Here is a 22,093-nt window from a genome sequence, read left to right on the forward strand (position 1 = left end):
CAAAATAGTGGATCTCCGCAGAAGTAAGCTATCGGTACCCTCTCCTGTTTCGGAGCTGCAGTGAATATTCGACACATGAGGGCCACGTTGATGCAATCAAATGAGAAACGTCAGTTGAAGTAATGATAGGTCGGTCCGAGCCTCTGAGCTGGTAAAAGATTGGGGTTTGGTAGCTTCTTAGTACGCCGTGTTCCAAACAAAATGCAGGAGCCAGAGAGTCTTTCAGGACGAGGGGTATCACATATCTTTGCTGCCTGAAGCTTTGAGCTAGGAGGAGTACCCTCTTCCAACGAATAGTACATTTGGCGCATCAGTCACGCTGATTCCAAGAGTGTTCCAACTATCATTGCACTGCAGGGAGATCACTGGCAACATGCTTCCACACTTTCATTAATTTTACTGAGTACTTAATTTGCCATGTTACATTGTCTAGCTCGTCTCTAAGTTTTGCAGGTCAATGTAGCTAGAGAGGACCTAAATGCAGGCTCACTAGCGAGGTACAACCAATCGTTTTTCACACTAACAGATCATAACCAGAGCGAAAATAATCGACTGACAATTGAAACAATCGGCAAGGCATATGAAAGAAGCGATAAGTGAGTGAGAAAAATACTAGGAGCAATTGAGGATTAAATCTGTAATCTGAGACTTACCCAATGACTCAAAAAGCCAGACTTAGGAATAAGACGTGGGAAGATAATAGGTACTCGGCAAGGAAAGATACAAATATTTTTAATTTTATTTAAAGGAGATTTTTCGCACAATCATGCTAATATAAATTGTACAGGATGTACTCGAGTTTACATTTATCTATACTTACTGATTCTCTTATCATCAAATACACTAAATCGATAAGTTATTTTACATACTGAAACAGTTTACACAAAAGAAAAACATATATACTTTTGTTCCATTTGTTAGAGTACATAACATTCACCGTCAGTCCAAAAAGTATAGAGACTGGCATAGTAAAAAAAAATTATTATAGATAAGTTGTATATATCTGAGTGGTGTCTCTCCTGTCTGATATGTGCTGGAGCAATGAGAATTTGCGAGTAGTGAGTTTAATGAACGAGGAGGCATTCTACCTTGCACCGAATGATATGTTGGAAATTTGAGTCGATCAGGGATCGTGACCGCATGGCACAAACGGTTAAAGCAGCCGCTTACGAGAAGCGGTAAATCCGGTTTCGAGTTCCGGTCTGGCACAAAATTTTCGACTTTAGGCACTGCAGTACCACAATGCGCTGTGAGACTAGCCTCCAAGATTAGAAACCCCAGCCGGCCGCGCAGGTCTCGCGGTTCTAGGCGCGCAGTCCGAAACCGTGCGACTGCTACGGTCGCAGGCTTGAATCCTGCCTCGGGCATGGATGTGTGTAATGTCCTTAGGTTAGTTAGGTTTAAGTAGTTCTAAGTTCTAGGGGACTAATGACCACAGCAGTTGAGTCCCATGGTGCTCAGCGCCATTTGAATCATTTTTTTAGAAACCCACCCTTTCGCTTCCCTTCCCTTTCCTACATTTCATGTTTATAATAAAGTTGTCATGGTTTTAATGCTTCAAGTGTTTTATATTATCTCCCACCCTTCACCTCCCCTCGTCCCCTTACAGAGTACAACGCTCAGAACATTCCCCCAACCACGTGAAATTGTCAGAAAACTCCTCCTTTGGGATCTAATTCAACTCACTCTTCACATTCACGTCTTTTTCAGTCTTCGTGAACCATCAGACAACATTCTGCACTTTTTCGTTTTGTGGTACGTTCATATTGTCAAGTCTCGTCGACCATGATGACTTTTCTGTTTTTAGAATACACTACTGAACATAAAATTGCTACACCAAGAAGAAATGCAGATGATAAAGGGGTATTCATTGGACAAATATATTGTACCAGAACTGACAAGTGATTACATTTTTGCGGAATTTGGGAGCACAGATCCTGAGAAATCAGTACGCAGAACAACCACCTCTGGCCGTAATAACGGCTTTGATACGCCTGGGCATTGAGTCGAACAGAGCTTGGATGGCGTGTACAGGTACTGCTGCCCATCCAGCTTCTACACGATACCACAGTTCATCAAGAGTAATGACTGGCGTATTGTGACGAGCCAGTTCCTCGGCCACCATTGACCAGACGTTTTCAATTGGTGGGAGATCTGAAGAATGTGCTGACTAGGGCAGCATGCGAACATTTTCTGTATCCAGAAAGCCCCTTACAGGACCTGCATCATGCGGTCGTGCATTATCCTGCTGAAATGTAGGTACTTGATAGTACACATTTCTCCTCCTTACACGAGGCATCACAACAACGTTTCACCAGGCAACGCCGGTCAACTGCTGTTTGTGTATGAGAAATCGGTTGGAAACTTTCCTCATGTCAGCACGTTGTAGGTGTCGCCACTGGCGCCAACCTTGTGTGAATGCTCTGAAAAGCTAATCATTTGCATATCACAGCATCGTCTTCCTGTCGGTTACATTTTGCGTCTATAGCACCTCATCTTCGTGGTGTAGCAATTTTAATGGCCAGTGGTGTAGAATTGTCAGAATTTCACATTTCAGTCAATTCATCAAGTCAGTGAAGGTGTTCTTGTTCGAAGAGACAAGCTGTGTGGAATGAACATTGATAGCACCTTTTTCTTCTTCAGAACATTCTGAACATCTTGAACACTTGATTATATTCTTAGGGACCGATGACCTCATTAATTTTGTCCCATAGGAACTTACCACACCGCCACTTGATGCAGACATGTTGCTCTATTGCGGTTCGTGACACAACAGTTTTAATACTCGTACACTACGGTCACAAGTCCATTACTTAACATCGCCTGCTCACATCTGTTGTCTACAGTTGTTAGTTCAACCTCCCACCGTAGTTGCAGCGCTGACGTCGTTTATACGTTGAGAAAAAGTCGGTCTCACAACTTTCTGGGAAGACGGTGTATGTCACAGGAGGCTGGGAAGTTGCTAAAAACCTACAGAGGTAAGCAAAGGCTTGGATGAAGTGGAAGAGGCTAGGAGGCATGCACCGGTACAGTACCGCGGACGGTGACATCGAAGCAGCTAATGGCTACAGACTACGCTCTCGACGACGCGTCAACTCAAATAACGAACAGAATTATAACGTAAGGACTTCAGGCCACAGAGAGTGCGTAACGGATCGCTACCAGTAGGGAACCTCAGTCTATCGAACACCCCTGCTATATCTGCCACAATAATCGTAACATGAATTCCACGAAGGCTGTCCACAATATGCAGAGGCTCTTTGGTGGCGTCCTCGCCACGTCTTCCCTTTCTGAATACAAATGGTCTCTGGCCAGGTCCCAGGGGGCGCCTGCGCGCCTGCAGACGATTGCATGCGAGGCGCTCCTGGAGCCACGCCAGCGTATTGGTCGGACGTGTGGGCCGTCGGTAAGTCTTCAGATCAGCGGAATCTTGGTCTGACTGTCCTCTACGTGGCTGTGTCCCCTTAAAGAAGGCTTGAATTCACTCTAACGTATTTTTTAAGACATAAAAAAGAACACTACTGCCAGAGAGTCATTGAGGAGTTTTGTTCATCATACAAAATCTGCGGTCGTCAGGTAACTATCGTCAGCGAACGATACCTCCTGACTTTCATTTGGTCTACTGCCATCAAAATATTTTACCGTGCACTGCAAATTACTGTTAACATATAATTTGGCCACCTGCGTCATTAACTGCTCTTATTGTTTACTATGAGTATGTTAGTCCATACCATCATCGTCTTATTATCCTTCCTAAAAGTGTAGACTTGGGGTCTGTTCTTTCTCAAAGGGAAACTCTCTTCCCAGCAGGTGAGGGGTCTTCCCAAATTCCGTCGACTTATTGCCTAATAATCCAGCAAAGTGTGTAAGATTCTGTCGTCCAAAAACTTTTTTTTCAGTTTCTCTTTTGTGTCCTGTATTTTATCATTATACTGACTGACAGTTTCCAGTTCGTTAGGTAAATCATTTCTTTTTATTTTACCCAAACGTGTACAGTGTGCTAGAGATCTTAGAATCACGGCAGCTCTTAATTACCTCCGTCTAATGTGATAATCATCTGGTTCTCGGTGCCAAATGTTAACATAGTGAAATTTTCTTTATGTAGACTTCCGTGTTTTCCCCACATATGTCCTAATAATTCTGACAAACATTCATTGAAATTTGCTAATTTTATTGGCAACCTTCATTCTATCGCAGTCCGAGCGAGGTGGCGCAGTGGTTAGACACTGGACTCGCATTCGGGAGAACAACGGTTCAATCCCGCGTCCGGCCATCCTGATTTAGGTTTTCCGTGATTTCCCTAAATCACTCCAGGCGAATGCCGGGATGATTCCTCTGAAAGGGCACGGCCGACTTCCTTCCCCATCCTTCCCTAATCCGACGAGACCGATGACCTCGCTGTCTGGTCTCCTTCCCCAGACCAACCAACCAACCATTCTATCGCAGTAAGAAGTGTTATAACTTATGTAGTTGAAACGGCATGCTTGTTCTATAATTTTATCTTCACCTTCTAAAAAACTATAGTAAACGATATCAGTAATGAAACAGGTCAGCATTTATTGAGATTTATCCTGTCACCTTTCATGAAGCGGGATTTAACTGTGGTATGTTTTAACCTCTCTGGAAAAACGCCATGAGTAATTGATGCATTACATATATCACATAAGGCTATTCGAAACATCACCAAATCTATATGAGCATTATTTTTTGAGAAGATATGCAATTTTCTTAATTTCAGAGGTAGAAGTTGGTAGTACATTCGTAAGATTGCTTTTTCAACATACTGCTGTGCTCCTTCTCTCTTTTTAGCACCTTTTTTCAATAATTTTGAGTAGTTTTTGTAAGCTGGAACTTCTAACTGATTCTTATTTGTTCTTGACAACAGATACAATTCCCTTTGCCTTTCACAAGATAGTTTAATCCCACAAGAGATCCATGGTTATTATGCGACTGTTTAATGTCTTCTCTGATTAGCTTAAGCGGAAAGTTATGTTCAAATAATGATATGACTTTATCATGGAATTGATAACATTTTATGTCAACATTTTGTTCATTATAATTTTCATCCCCGGTCACCTGTTTTACGCCGTTCTTGAAGTCATTTGATCTGGAGTCATTCATTACTTCAACTAACTAGCACTGAGCAGTATCTTTACTGTGAATAACAATAGCAACACTCAATAAGCATTTGGCGAGCGCTATTGGTTGGGCCACAACTTTACTTTCATCTGATCAAAACTATGTCGGGGCAAGTTATCAAAGAGTGCTGTATTGCGGTAGTGTGTCGGAAAATATTGGCAGAAAGTTGAAAAAGAAAAATATCCTTCCAGCATTCTCTATTCGAAGGAATGTTGGTAGTAGATAGCGGCATAATGAAAAGGCCGAATACAATAAATGTGAGGGCTCTGGGGCTTATGAGGTTGCCTGCAGTGACTGCCCCAGGAATATATAGGTCAGACGGGATGCAATTTTAATATACGGTGTAAAGAACTTCCAAACGTCACTGTCGCCAAATTAGCTCTCTCAGTTCACCTAAAAGAAACGGGTAACTGTGCTTGCAACACTGAAAATAATTTGTTTATTATATTTAAGGAAACAAAAGGAAATATTTTTAATGTATTGCAAGAAACACATAAGGCAGTTTCATTAATAATCAGAATGAAATTAGCCAAATTCGATAGGATATTATAGTGCCTATCTGAATTGTTGCCGGACAGGATGATTTTAACATTAATTTAACAACTCAGATACCTATTCTTTTGTAATTTTATAGTATTGAGGTATTGATGTAAAGTAGATTATGTTTTATTTTTTTCATTTCTTGCCTGCAACAGACTCCGGATTTTTTGAAGTTATGTGATGCGGTTCCCAGCATTTGGTTGTTTTACTAGTTATAATTTCCTCCTTGTTTACTTCGATTTCCTATCTGTCTGACATAATGGCCTCCCGCATTCCAGCGGATTTCTGGCCTCCAAGGACCACTTACACCCAATCGGCCTGTTGGCAATATGGCAAAAGTAGGCTTATTAGACGGTATTTTAAATTTTACTTTACATTTTTCATGCAGATGGTGCCTACCGGAACCTATATTCCGATATCAGGAGTTGCAATGTGACTGAAAACAGGAAACCAGGACGTGCTAGTGTATAGTGTTCACTTACTAACGATGTCCACGTACTCTTTAAGTAGTACATCAATTTCACATATGGACCATTAAGTCATGGCCGATACTAGAAGTGTGTCTGACGATGATGATCCACAAATAGTGTAACAGAGCTTACGACGAATGTTACTTGAGTTTTTAACCTTAGCAGGTGTTTGCGTTAGAAGAGAGTCTCATGTCTAGCGTGTTCTGGAGATATTTTTGGAAGCATATTGTGATGCAGTTTGTTTCCCTCAAAGCAGACATTGAGGGCTCTGTGTGACAACCTGCTGGACAGATGAATATATGCAACTTCTACTTTTTTTGAGTTACGTTGTAAGCTCCGTTGAGAGAAGTACTGGCTTAACATGTCTAGATCGAAAATTATTTCTTCAGTTGTATGAAAGGTTTTATATTGGGTAATTATTTCGCTGTAATCCGCATACGCGAACTTAATGGACTGCGTTAAGCCTATGTATATGAGAACATATCCTTCGGTTATTTGATTATTCAATATTTTTGTACAACTAGTGTGTTTTCCTGTACAAAATTAATGCTTTCGTGACCACTTGTTGACAAACTGTCTACTGCTTTCCGTCTCGGGTTCTTCGGCCGACTTTCAACTTATGATTTTTCTGGCGTTTCGCCAGTACAAGTGGCTGCCATTGTCAAAGCTTCACCCTCCACTGCCGGTGGTCTACCGGACCCGAGCCCGCGGCCGCAGACTATCTGTACCTGGCACGCCAACGTCCGAAGGCTTCTCCGCGGTCATTCCTGGTGCGGTTCTCCTCTTGCTACCTGCGACGGTCGTTCGCTGCAGTACTGGAAGCCAGGATCTGTTTACCTTAAGGATCTCCTCTTTCTGGCTGAAGCTATTCGCGTGTTTTTGTATTTCCACAGCTTCTCTGAACAAGCGGGTGTTATAGTGCTTCTCTACAGCCAGAGCTTCCGTGTCGCCGAATTTTATCACGTGGTCGGTCTCAGCGCGTGCTCTGCCACGGCCGATTTTTCCTCCTGCCCCAACCTGCAATGTCGCTTATGTTCTTTGATCCTGGTGTTGATTGATCGTCCATTCATTCCGACATAAACTTTTCCGCGTGTGCGTGGTATACGGTATATTCCCGACATTGTAAATGGGTCCCTTTTCTCCTTTGTCGATGTAAGACACTCTTTGATCTTCCTTGTCGGTTTGGAAATCGTCTTCACTCCGTGTTTGCGCAATATACGGCCGATTCTGTCCGTCGCTCTGGGAATGTATGGCAGAAAGGCCATTCCCCGACATTTCTTTTTCTGATTTCTTACCTCGCTGAGTGTTTCACTCTGTTACACTTCTAATATAATTTGTGGCGTACATACAATCGTATGTAAGTGCTTTGTATCTAAGTCCAGAATGTTTGGTTCGTAAGAACAAAAACTCCTTATAACCAGTAGCCAGTAGTTATCTGAAGCTGGCCTAATAAGCCGAAAAGTATTTCATATAAACAAAAATCAGTAGAACAAAAAACAGCCTAAGTGTTATTCAACCCTCAACATGGAATTGTTCTCTCAAGAAGCGACGGAAGAATCCATAAATAAGATCTCAATAGACTTCTGCCTATTACACATACCGACCCTTGTCAACTATCAGCCGTCTCTGAGTCAACAGACGAGGTCGGCCTGTACACTTTTATGCTGTAAGTGTCCCTTCACATTTCCACTTCACTAACACAACGGAAACAATGGACCTAACGATGTTTAGGATTGTGAAAATCTCGCGTGCAGACGTGTGACACAAATGACACCCAATCACCTGACCACGTTAGAAGTCCGTGAGTTCCACGGAGCGCCCCATTCTGCTCTCTCACGATGTCTAATGACTGCTGAGGTCGCTGATATGGAGTACCTAGCACCAGGTGGCAGCTCAATGAACCTAATATGAAATTCTTGGAGGTGTCCGGATACTTTTGAACACATAGTGTATGTTAATGAAAGGAACTGATGTTTTCTGCTTCATTTCATACCCTGCTTTAGTGACTGTTGCTAGTGGTGACACTTGATCAGCGCAGCTTCATTCTGGTGCGAAGGGAGGCTACTCGTTTGTGATGAGGTGTCTACAGATTACAATCTTGGTTACGATGCCCTCTCTGACAACTGCAGGTCTTCTGAAAGGCTTTGATACTCGTATTTGTTTCTTTTCCCTCAAAAAACTACAGCCTTTTGGTCCTTATATCGGATCTAACTTCAGTGCCTATAGGATTTCATGCCAGAGCTTACTTAAAGAATTTTAATAATATGTATGTGGTGTCTGTTCAGATGCTTCAAATGGCTCTGAGCACTATAGTGCTTAACATCTGAGGTCATCAGTCCCCTAGAACTGTAGAACTACTTAAAGCCTAACTAACCTAAGGACATCGCACACATCCACGCCCGAGGCAGGATTCGAACCTGCAACCGTAGCAGCCCCGTGGTTCCGGGCTGAAACGCCTAGAAACGCTCGGCCATCGCGGCCGGCTGGTGTCTGTTCTTTCGAACATTTCCGAAAAGACAGACACAACATATATGTAATTAAGGGTAGGACGGCCAATGATCTCTTCAGTGCCGATGGACTCTTGGCTCGAATTCTTACGAGTAACGGCGAAATGGCTGGTGTAGTGATGACAATGAGCAAGAGGTACTACGTCAGTAGTGTGTGGGAAAGTTTATAATGAGGGTCTGACGGGAGATGCCTTAAGCTAGTCCGTGCAGCTACAATGTCCACCGCCTCCCGATGACGCAGTGATCAGCGCATCTGCTTAGTGAGCAGGAAACACGGGTTCGAACCTCGGTGCGGCACAAGTTTTCAACTTACCACATTTATTTCAAGTGATTCTCGAGCGCAGCCAATGTGTGTAATTCCTTTGTGTCGTAATTTTAATGCTTACATCATTGTAAATTATAATAATATACAGGGTGTTTCAAAACTGAGCGGTATATTTGAAACAGCAATAAAAACTAAACGAGCAGCGATAGAAATACACAGTTTGTTGCAATATGCTTGTGACAACAGTACATTTTCAGGCGGACAAACTATCGAAATTACAGTAGCTACAATTTTCAACAACAGATGGCGCTGCAAGTGATGTGAAAGATATAGAAGACAACGCAGTCTGTGGGTGCGCCATTCTGTACGTCGTCTTTCTGCTGTAAGCGTGTGCTGTTCACAACGTGCAAGTGTGCTGTGGACAACATGGTTTATTCCTTAGAACAGAGGATTTTTCTGGTGTTGGAATTCTACCGCCTAGAACACAGTGTTGTTGCAACAAGACGAAGTTTTCAACGGAGGTTTAATGTAACCAAAGGACCGAAAAGCGATACAATAAAGGATCTGTTTGAAAAATTTCAACGGACTGGGAACGTGACGGATGAACGTATTGGAAAGGTAGGGCGACCGCATACGGCAACCACAGAGGGCAACGCGGAGCTAGTGCAGCAGGTGATCCAACAGCGGCCTCGGGTTTCCGTTCGCCGTGTTGCAGCTGCGGTCCAAATGACGCCAACGTCCACGTATTGTCTCATGCGCCAGAGTTTACACCTCTATCCATACAAAATTCAAACGCAGCAACCCCTCAGCGCCGCTACCATTGCTGCACGAGAGACATTCGCTAACGATATAGTGCACAGGATTGATGACGGCGATATGCATGTGGGCAGCATTTGGTTTACTGACGAAGCTTATTTTTACCTGGACGGCTTCGTCAGTAAACAGAACTGGCGCATATGGGGAACCGAAAAGCCCCATGTTGCAGTCCCATCGTCCCTGCATCCTCAAAAAGTACTGGTCTGAGCCGCCATTTTTTCCAAAGGAATCATTGGCCAATTTTTCAGATCCGAAACGATTACTGCATCACGCTATCTGGACATTCTTCGTGAATTTGTGGCGGTACAAACTGCCTTAGACGTCACTGCGAACACCTCGTGGTTTATGCAAGATGGTGCCCGGCCACATCGCACGGCCGACGTCTTTAATTTCCTGAATGAATATTTCGATGATCGTGTGATTGCTTTGGGCTATCCGAAACATACAGGAGGCGGCGTGGATTGGCCTTCCTATTCGCCAGACATGAACCCCTGTGACTTCTTTCTGTGGGGACACTTGAAAGACCAGGTGTACCGCCAGAATCCAGCAACAATTGAACAGCTGAAGCAGTACATCTCATCTGCATGTGAAGCCATTCCGCCAGACACGTTGTCAAAGGTTTCGGGTAATTTCATTCAGAGACTACGCCCTGTTATTGCTACGCATGGTGGATATGTGGAAAATATCGTACTATAGAGTTTCCCAGACCGCAGTGCCATCTGTTGTTGACAATTGTAACTACTGTAATTTCGAAAGCTTGTCTGCCTGAAAATTTACTGTTGTCCCAAGCATATTGCAACAAACGGTGCATTTCTATCGCTGCTCGTTTAGTTTGTATTGCCGTTTCAAATATACCGGTCATTTTTGAAACACCCTGTAAGTAACAATGTCATTGAAGGCCATTTGGAATTGCAATATAGACTGATAGCAAAAAAAGCAGCTGCAATAGCAGTACTGCTTGTAATATTAAAAACAATAACAGGGAAAGCACAAGACGTAATATACATTTATAGGTATTAAAAAGGAATTGGTTTAACACTCCAGTAGCTAGGCAATCTGAAAAATTAGGTAGGTATACTGAAGAAGAGGCCATTTAATTTTAATGATGTTTACAAACACGGAGGTAAACATTAATGTTGTCTTAGTAGTTAGGTCATTAACTTTCATTTGAAGCTGGACTTGTGATTCTGTTCCCTGAACATTAATGAACCAACACATTCCGACAATATTTGGAGCGAAAGAAAGCAGCGATTCTGTTTGACACGGCTTTGACAAGTGTTTGATAGGTCTCCAGAGGCATGTGACAAAACAAGTTTGCGCGCATGTCACGCAAATTCCGGTAAATTACGGCGAGGAGCTGACGACCGAAAGCTTAACAGACGTATTATGTAGCGTTAAAACAAGGAGAATCTAGTTTTCCAGGACATAAAAGTGTTTTCACTATCATGGTACTCAAAGTACTGTAGTACTGTGCTGGGCTCGTGAAGGAACTGGGCTTGTGGAGGAAGATGCTGTCGCAGTCGCGGAAGGCATAATTAGCGTGATGCGACGCAGGTGGTCCCAATAATGTTCACATTGTCCACAACTCTTAAGGAGCGTTTGATTACCACCACGAATCCTGTAGAAGCTCAAGTGAGTACCCCTAATAGTGTGACACTGACACTGTATGACAGCGTATGCGGAAACGTCATCAAACTCGTGTAGCAAGGAACGAGATACATCCGACCAGGCGAAGCATTTCCACTAATCTACGGTCGAATCTTGATGATCCCGTTTCGACGGCGATCGTAATAGACGATATCGTCTCGTCAACATGGAAATACGAAAGCATTGTCTACTGCTAAGTACATGCTCAATAATGTACGCTAAACAGCGTGCTCTGCAACGGTCGCTCCTGCCCCATAATCGAACTCTGCCGTTACATCTGTCACGATTCGCCGCTATGCTGTTACACAAAGCGGGCAAGTCTCTGAAATCAACATTTTGTGATGAGGTGTGGATGCCCAACATCTTGCCACCTACTTGTGGATTCACCATGCTTCGTCCACATTGCATAGGTACTCACAGCGGGAGCAACGAAAGAGCCCACCAGCTGCATCGAGATGCCAATTCACAAACTTACTCCGGTCTGTTGACTTCCCCATTCGCGTTGCGTGTCGTCCTTAGAATGATTTCACATTCGGCCCTACAGTATCACCTGCTGATGTTCTATCTTGTTGTGAACAGTGCTCATCTACATTTCTATATGACGACGAATTTTAGTTTAAGGTTGGTTAGCGAAAACCTCCAAAAATTGTTATCCAATCGACTTAAAATTTTCCCATGGTATTCTAATAAACCTTCAGACGGACATACGCTACATATTTGTAATATATATGGTATATACACTCAATTTAAAAGACAAACATTGTTAGCAAAAATCTCGAGGGAATTGTTGTTGACAAATATCTGGAGAAGTTCAGGATCGATTTACTTCAAATTTATGCACTATATTCTCATGTACATTGAGACTTACATAAGGTGTATATTTTTTTAAACAACAGTGTACAGGCTTTCTGATAAAACTGACTGTGGGGGAAATAAATGCTGTGTTCTGAAAATGTGTGGTTTAGTTTTCTTTCTCACAGTTAATTTTAACTACGATCTCAAGGCATTTAAACCATTAGACATATTGCTTCTCCTATATAACTATATTCTTTCCCCTTACGCATAATTCCAAAGAAAATCAGTATGCACAACAATGTGCTGTTTCGTTTTATTGTTCGTAGTCGGTTTTAAGAGAAAACAGGAAAGATGTGTTTCTGACTTTTCTGCTTGTGACCGGAATAATACTATGGAATCTGAATCATCCGAAAATTTGTTATCCTATAATCCTATCCATTTGCAGATTAAAACCTTGCAAAATATTGTTTCTCTATCTATCTATCTACCTTTTTCTTTTTTGGTCATCAGTCTACTGACTGGTTTGATGCGGCCCTCCACGAATTCCTTTCCTGTGCTAATCTCTTCATCTCAGAGTAGCACTTACAACCTACTTCCTCAATTATTTGCTTGACGTATTCCAATCTCTGTCTTCCTCTACAGTTTTTGCCCTCTACAGCTCCTTCTAGTACCATGGAAGTCATTCCCTCATGTCTTAGCAGATGTCCTATCATCCTGTCCCTTCTCCTTATCAGTGTTTTCCACATATTGCTTTCCTCTCCGATTCTGCGTAGAACCTCCTCATTCCTTACCTTATCAGTCCACCTAATTTTCAACACTCATCTATAGCACCACATCTCAAATGCTTCGATTCTCTTCTGTTCCGGTTTCCCACAGTCCATGTTTCACTACCATACAATGCTGTACTCAAGATGTACATGCTCAGAAATTTCTTCCTCAAATTAAGGCCGGTATTTGATATTAGTAGACTTCTCTTGACCAGAAATGCCTTTTTTGCCATAGCGAGTCTGCTTTTGATGTCCTCCTTGCTCCGTCCGTCATTGGTTATTTTACTGCCTAGGTAGCAGAATCCTTTAACTTCATTGACATCGTGACCATCAATCCTGATGTTAAGTTTCTCGCTGTTCTCATTTCTACTACTTCTCATTTCCTTCGTCTTTCCCCGATTTACTCTCAAACCATACTGTGTACTCATTAGACTGTTTATTCCGTTCAGCAGATCATTTAATTTTTCTTCACTTTCACTCAGGATAGCAATGTCATCAGCGAATCGTATCATTGATATCCTTTCACCTTGTAATTCAATTCCACTCCTGAACCTTTCTTTTATTTCCATCATTGCTTCGTCGATGTACAGATTGAAGAGTAGGGACGAAAGGCTACAGCATTGTCTTACTCCCTTCTTAGTACGAGCACTTCGTTCTTGATCGTCCACTCTTGGTTGTTGTACATATTGTATATGACCCGTCTCTCCCTATAGCTTACCCCTACTTTTTCAGTATCTCGAACAGCTTGCACCATTTAATATTGTCGAACGCTTTTTCCAGGTCGACAAATCCTATGACCGTGTCTTGATTTTTCTTGAGCCTTGCTTCCATTATTAGCCATAATGTCAGAATTGCCTCTCTCTTGCCTTTACTTTTCCTAAAGCCAAACTGATCGTCACCTAGCGCATTCTCAGTTTTCTTTTGCATTCTTCTGTATATTATTCTTGTAAGCAGCTTCGATGCATGAGCTGTTAAGCTGATTGTGCGATAACTCTCGCACTTGTCAGCTCTTGCCGTCTTCGGAATTGTGTGGATGATGCTTTTCCGAAAGTCAGATGGTATGTCGCCAGACTCATATATTCTACACACCAACGTGAATAGTCGTTTTGTTGCCACTTCCCCTAATGATTTTAGAAATTCTGATGGAATTTTATCTATCCCTTCTGCCTTATTTGACCGTAAGTCCTCCAAAGCTCTTTTAAATTCCGATTCTAATACTGGATCCCCTATCTCTTCTAAATCGACTCCTGTTTCTTCTTCTATCACATCAGACAAATCTTCACCCTCATAGAGGATTTCAATGTATTCTTTCCACCTATCTGCTCTCTCCTCTGCATTTAACAGTGGAATTGCACTCTTAATGTTACCACCGTTGCTTTTAATGTCACCAAAGGTTGTTTTGACTTTCATGTATGCTGAGTCTGTCCTTCCGACAGTCATATCTTTTTCGATGTCTTCACATTTTTCCTGCAGCCATTTCGTCTTAGCTTCCCTGCACTTCCTATTTATTTCATTCCTCAGCGACTTGTATTTCTGTATTCCTTATTATGTTTGTACTTCCTCCTTTCATCAATCAGCTGAAGTATTTCTTCTGTTAGCCATGGTTTCTCCGCAGCTACCTTCTTTGTACCTATGTTTTCCTTTCCAACTTCTGTGATGGCCCTTTTTAGAGACGTCCATTGCTCTTCAACTGTGTTGCCTACTGCGCTATTCTTTATTGCTGTTTCTAGAGCGTTAGAGAACTTCCAACGTATCTCGTCATTCCTTAGAACTTCCGTATCCCACTTCTTAGCGTATTTATTCTTCATGATTAATGTCTTGAACTTCAGCCTACCCTTCATCACTACTATATTGTGATCTGAGTCTATATCCGCTCCTGGGTACGCCTTACAATCCAGTATCTGATTTCGGAATCTCTCACTGACTATGATGTAATCTAATTATCTTCTCGTATCTTCCGGCCTTTTCCAAGTATACCTCCTCCTCTTGTGATTCTTCAACAGGGTATTCGCTATTACTAGCTGAAACTTGTTACAGAACTCAATTAGTCTTTCTCCTCTTTCATTCCTTGTCCCAAGCCCATATTCTCCTTTAACCTTTTCTTCTACTCCTTCCACTACAACTGCATTCCAGTCGCCCATGACTATTAGACTTTCGTCCCCCTTTACATACTGCATTACCCTTTCAATATCCTCATACACTTTCTCTATCTGTTCATCTTCAGCTTGCGACGTCGGCATGTATACCTGAACTATCGTTGTCGGTGTTGGTCTGCTGTCGATTCTGATTAGAACAACCCGGTCACAGAACTGTTCACAGTAACACACCCTCTGCCCTACCTTCCTATTCATAACGAATCCTACACATGTTATACCATTTTCTGCTGCTGTTGATATTACCCGATACTCATCTGACCAGAAATCCTTGTCTTCCTTCCACTTCACTTCACTGACCCCTACTATATCTAGATTGAGCCTTTGCATTTCCCTTTTCAGATTATCTGGTTTCCCTATCACGTTCAAGCTTCTGACATTCTACGCCCCGACTCGTAGAACATTATCCTTTCGATGATTATTCACTCTTTTTATCATGGTAACCTCCCCCTTGGCAGTCCCCTCCCGGAGATCCGAATGGGGGACTATTCCGGAATTTCCGGAATCTTTTGCCAATGGAGAGATCATCATGACACTTCTTCAACTACAGGCCACATGTCCTGTGGATACACGTTACGTGTCTTTAATGCAGTGGTTTCCATTGCCTTCTGCATCCTCATGTCGTTGATCATTGCTGATTCTTCCGCCTTTAGGGGCAATTTCCCACCCCTAGGACAAGAGAGTGCCCTGAACCTTTATCCGCTCCTCCACCCTCTTTGACAAGGCCGTTGGCAGAATGAGGCTGACTTCTTATGCCGGAAGCCTTCGGCCGCCAATGCTGATTATTTATCAAAATTTAGGCAGTGGCGTGGATCGAACCCGGAACCGAAGACGTTTTGATTATGAGTCAAAGACGCTACCCCTAGACCACGGCTCAATATACTAATGTCTACCTATCTCTATAGTACTCTGTGTACCAACGATCCCAACCGATTTACCCATTCATTTCAACCGACTTCAATCCCTTATCAGAGTTTCCTTTCCAGCACCAACAAACAACGTTCAGAGTGAGAGAGAGGTAAAGGAGAGGTGGACAGCGACGGGGTAGGAATTGAACATATGGAGAGGAAGGAGGAGATGGACAGGGATAGGAGGAGGTGGAGAACAACAGGGAGAGAGTGGAGGAGGTGATGCACAGGAAGGCAAGGGAATGAGACGACAGACCGAGGGGGAGGGGAGACACAGATTGTCCAGTTCCCACATATAAATTTATCAATTGGGAAGCATTGCCGGTTTGCTACTCGATAAGGAAAGCAAAGCTTTCAAGTACATCTGGGTTCGCAAGAGGGCCATTTGCGAGGTAATTACGAATGCCTGTTGACGTGACACCGCTAAGTTGAGAATGGTATTGTCTCCTAGTGAATACAAAGGTATGTGGTATATCTTCCTCTCGCGAATGGAAGACAAACACCGTACGGAAAAGGTTTTGTTGCATAGAGTTACTAATCGGAGACGTACTGGACGGCGGAAAAAAAGGTTTTTGGAGGATAATCTTGTGATACTTATCTGTTCGAAATGCGCGAAATGGGTCAGGAGGAAGGCGGCGCGGATAATGATGACGATGACTTTATCAAGTAAATCATCTTAACTTCAGCAGAATGAAGCTGAAGGGAATACACAGCACGGAAAAAACGTAGCTACTACCAGGAATCAAGCTAATACCATGTAAAGCGTCTGTGATTTTCATTTTATTTTACACATTTTGCTCTGCAGGACCAAATTGACGACCAACTCTCTAGGCTCAGGAAAGTATTCAGTACGTGAAAGGCCGTGTCAGACTTCCCAGACTCTTGAACAATGGGGTCAAAAAGAGGTTTGCAAACTTACGCAACATATTGCGCGAGCGGCCGTTTCTAAACAAAAAAATATACTTCTTGAATGGAATGAATTGTCCAGAATATAATGCAGTATCACGTAAGTAAATGGAAATAAGATAATTAGACTAATTTTCATGATGGACTATCACTCATTGCAGATTCTATCCTATCAGTGAGCATCGCAGGTTTCAGTTTGTGAATAAGACAGAGAACAAGGACTTTCCGTGACAACTGTGTATCTGAACACCTAGGAATCTGAAATGTCTTGACTCACCAACCACATGCCCATTATGTGTAATAAAAATATCAGTTTTGGTTGAATTGTGGGAGAAACTGTAATACCTGAGTCTAGTTGTGATTTAGCATAAATTTATTTTCTACAATCTTGAACAGTACTATTTGATACATTGCCTGTGTTGTACTTAACAACCTTCACTAACACACTAACAAGTTAGTGTCATCAGCATACTACAGTGTTTTAGATTGACCTATTATATCAAAAGGCAAATCCTAGAACAGTACACTGTATTTCAGGAATATAAGACGCACTTTTTCTTCGAAAAATTGCCTCAAGAATTCAGGTGCGTCTTGTACTCGAAATTACTATAACTGTATCCAGTGTTTGTATTAAAATCCCTTCCAGTCTTAAAAATGGCCATATGTTCGATGCCGCAAGGGAACCTATCCCTGCCTGGCAACATTGGATTCGACTGGCAGCAGCAGTGCACCGATGCGACGAACATGAGTTGCGGGGGTTCACAACTTTGCTAAGACGAAAGGCCACTGGACCTGATGGGATACCAGCTCGATTTTACACAGAGTATGCGAAGGAACTTGCCCCCCTTCTTGCAGCCGGTGTACCGTAGGTCTCTAGAAGAGCGTAGCGTTCCAAACGATTGGAAAAGGGTACAGGTCATCCCCGTTTTCAAGAAGGGACGTCGAACAGATGTGTGGAACTATAGACCTATATCTCTAACGTCGATCAGTTGTAGAATTTTGGAACACGTATTATGTTCGAGTATAATGACTTTTCTGGAGACTATAAATCTACTCTGTAGGAGTCAGCATGGGTTTCGAAAAAGACGGTCGTGTGAAACCCAGCTCGCGCTACTCGTCCACGAGACTCAGAGGGCCATAGACACGGGTTTCCACGTAGATGCCGTGTTTCTTGACTTCCGCAAGGCGTTAGATACAGTTCCACACAGTCGTTTAATGAACAAAGTAAGAGCATATGGACTATCAGACCAATTGTGTGATTGGTTTGAAGAGTTCCTAGATAACAGGACGCACCATGTCATTCTCAATGGAGAGAAGTCTTCCGAAGTAAGAGTGATTCTAGGTGTGCCGCAGGGGAGTGTCGTGGGACCGTTCCTATTCACAATATACATAAATGACCTTGTGGATGACATCGAGGCTTGTTGCGGATGATGCTGTGGTGTATCGAGAGGTTGTAACAATGGAAAATTGTACTGAAATGCAGGAGGATCTGCAGCGAATTGACGCATGGTGCACGGAATGGCAATTGAATCTCAATGTAGACAAGTGTAATGTGCTGCGAATACATAGAAAGAAAGATCCCGTATCATTTAGCTAAAATATAGCAGGTTAGCAACTGGAAGCAGTAAATTCCATAAATTAACTGGGAGTACGCATTAGGAGTAATTTAAAATGGAATGATCATACCAAGTTGATAGTCGGTAAAGCAGATGCAAGACAAATTCATTGGAAGAATCCTAAGGAAATGCAATCCGAAAACAAAGGAAGTAGGTTACAGTACGCTTGTTCGCCCAGTGCTTGAATACTGCTCACCAGTGTGGGATCCGTACCAGATAGGGCTGATAGAAGAGATAGAGAAGATCCAACGAAGAGCAGCGCACTTCGTTACAGGATCATTTAGTAATCGCGAAAGCCTTACGGAGATAATAGATAAACTCCAGTGGAAGACTCTGCAGGAGAGACGCTCAGAAGCTCGGTACGGTTACAGGATCATTTAGTAATCGCGAAAGCCTTAGGGAGATAATAGATAAACTCCAGTGGAAGACTCTGCAGGAGAGACGCTCAGAAGCTCGGTACGGGCTTTTGTTAAAGTTTTGAGAACATACCTTCACCGGAGAGTCTGTAAGTAGGCTGTTTAGGTTTTTTTATTGGTAACGCCACGTAGCACTCTGTAAGAAAATCACTGGCTGTGCTGTGTGCAGTCTGTGGCTCGTTTGCATTGTTGTCTGCCATTATAGTGTTGGGCAGCGGCAGCTGGATGCTAACAGCGTGTAGCGTTGCGCAGTTGGAGGTGAGCCGCCAGCAGTGGTGGACGTGGGGCGAGAGATGGCGGAGTTTTGAAATTTGTAAGAATTGGTGTCATGAACTGATATATATATATTATGACTATAAATGTAAATACATTGTTTCTTCTGTATTAAAATCTTTCATTTGCCAACTATGCCTATCAGTAGTTAGTGCCTTCAGTAGTTTGAATCTTTTATTTAGCTGGCAGTAGTGGCGCTCGCTGTGTTACAGTAGCTTGAGTAACGAAGATTTTTGTGAGGTAAGTGATTTGTGAAACGTATAGGTTAATGTTAGTCAGGGCCATTCTTTCGTAGGGATTTTTGGAAGTCAGATTGCGTTGCGCTAAAAATATTGTGTGTCAGTTTAAGCACAGTCGTGTATAATTGTTCAAAGAGGACGTTTCACATAGACCAGTCTTGTATAATTTTTCTAAGAGGACGTTTCATATGTCGACCCTTAGCCGAGGATACCTCACTGGAATCTTCTGATTTTTTTCTTGTAGTTTGTGTAATGAGTGTAGATTTTGTTTATTGCAAGCGCTTAATTGTAGAGAGAATCTCCTTTGTAGTTGTAGTCTTTCATTGTTGCACAGTAAAACAGTTGTGGCATGCATGTAGATTTGCACCAAGTATCTCGCAGCTGCGCTTGCAGTTAACTAGATATTATTTTCAGTGCTATGTTAATGTGTTCTCTTGTTTTTGCTCTTCAAATTGTGCTTTTATGTGTTGTCGTGTGAAATATTGTGACAATAATGGCGTGTGAAAAACGTAACACTAGGCTCCAAAGTAAACTGAGAAATAATAGTGACGACGAGCGTCGCTTATCAGCACCACTGTGTAGTGAATTAACAGAGATTCGAAGTAGTAATTTGGTTATTATGCATAGGGAAATGGAGCGGGAGCCAAATAATGGTGTAGACAATGAAACAAGTAGTGAACAGGGAACAAATATCGATCGATCAGTCTGCAACAGCTCCGAAATGACAGAACACAATATTGCAAATTCTGTAGACTTAGGTTATGGGTCCTTACCATTTTCTCAAATGAGTGAAGACATATTTTCTGCCTGTCAAAATGTAAATGTTGCCGGTGAAAATGCACTGCCAAAAAGCATAGAAAAACAGATTCAAGACACTAATACATTATTATTGCAATTAATGCAACAAATGGAACAAAATCAGAAACAAATGGGACAAAATCTTCATAAGTTAGACACAATGGAACAAAATCAGAGACAAACACAGCAAAAGCTTCAAAAGTTAGACACAATGGAACAAAAGCTTCAAACGTTAGACACCACACTTGAACAAAAACATGAACATTTATCTACTGAGTTACATAACATTGAATCGAAATGTCAAAAAGTCTGTAATGACGTAAAAACACAAATTTGTGAGCATTTCCAACCTATTTTTTCGCGGCATGAAAATGCATTACAGAATCACGAAGCAGCCATAAAAGAACTGCAAACTATTGTTCATGAAAATCATGAGACCTTGCAAGCTAAAATTGACTCAGTTGCATCTACCAATTCGGTTACACAACTTGCAAAAACTCAAGCGAACTTAAAGGACACAGTAGATACTCTGGAAATTTGTTCAGAAAGACACACAGAGGAAATAATTTCACTATCGGATAAAGAAGCCGAACTTCCAGATCAGTTCACTAACTTATCTACAAAGGTTGATGATGATCTGAATGACACAAAACCTGTAGCCTTCACTGACACTGAAGAGTATGAACAAATTAGAAAATTCAAACAGAATCAAAATCAAATCAACACACAGTACAAAAGAGAAATGCGGGAAGTACAAGATCAGTTGGCTCAAGTAATACAAGAATAACATATTTCAGAGGACACTCATGCCCCAGTACGGGAAGAGGGACATAGCAATACAGAACAACCACAAAATAATAACACATGGCATTTCGGAAATCATGAAAGAAATTGGCAAGGTACACTGAATTTTGAGATGGAACCGCCGGAACGATGTAACAATGACCGACATGCGACTCGCCGACATGATGATTTTGACTATAAGCTGTTCATTACTACACGTAAATTCAAAACATTTAAGAATTCTGGCAACGACATTCATCCACAAGCGTGACTTCATCAATTCTCTCATTGTTTTCCTCCCAACTGGTCATTAGAACACAGATTAGAATTTATGTGTGGCTACTTGGAGGATGAACCAGCTGTAAGAATGCGATCGGTCATTCACGATTGCCACAGTGAAGGAGAATTTTATCATGCCTTCATCTCAGCATATTGGTCTCAAGCTACACAAGACCGAGTAAAACATGGCATCATAATGATGAAACATTTCGAATAATCTGAATTTTCCAGTCTTGTCAAATATTTTGAAAACATGTTGCACAAGAATCAGTACCTGTCAAACCCATACAGCCGCTCAGAACTCATCCGCATTTGCTTAATCAAATTGCCTGAACATTTACGGCATATTATTTTGGCAGGACGTTGCAAAGACGACATTGAAGCTTTTCATGGGCTCTTACAAGAATTAAAAATTGACACTGACAATCGCAGAACGCGAAAACAGGAACACAACAATTACAGGTCACACTCGTCGCAATTCCGCGATGAAAGAAATAATAACTGGACACGACAAGGCTATTCTCACAACACAAATCGTGACCAAAACAGACACCACCCGTATGACAACCGTTGGCAGAGTAGTAATAATTACAGAGAAAGATCACCTCTCCGCAGTAGTGACTATCACACAGACAATCAGAGGAACATACAATATGGGAACCAAAATAATTATTATCAAGGGAGACAGAATAACTTAAGACGCAACGGTGTAGCGCGCAGTTACGATTCCGAGAGAAATTCTCCACCACGTGACCGACAAGGAAGAAACTATGGAA

Source organism: Schistocerca gregaria, chromosome 7 (genome assembly GCF_023897955.1).
Source record: "Schistocerca gregaria isolate iqSchGreg1 chromosome 7, iqSchGreg1.2, whole genome shotgun sequence".
Classification (NCBI taxonomy): domain Eukaryota; kingdom Metazoa; phylum Arthropoda; class Insecta; order Orthoptera; family Acrididae; genus Schistocerca; species Schistocerca gregaria.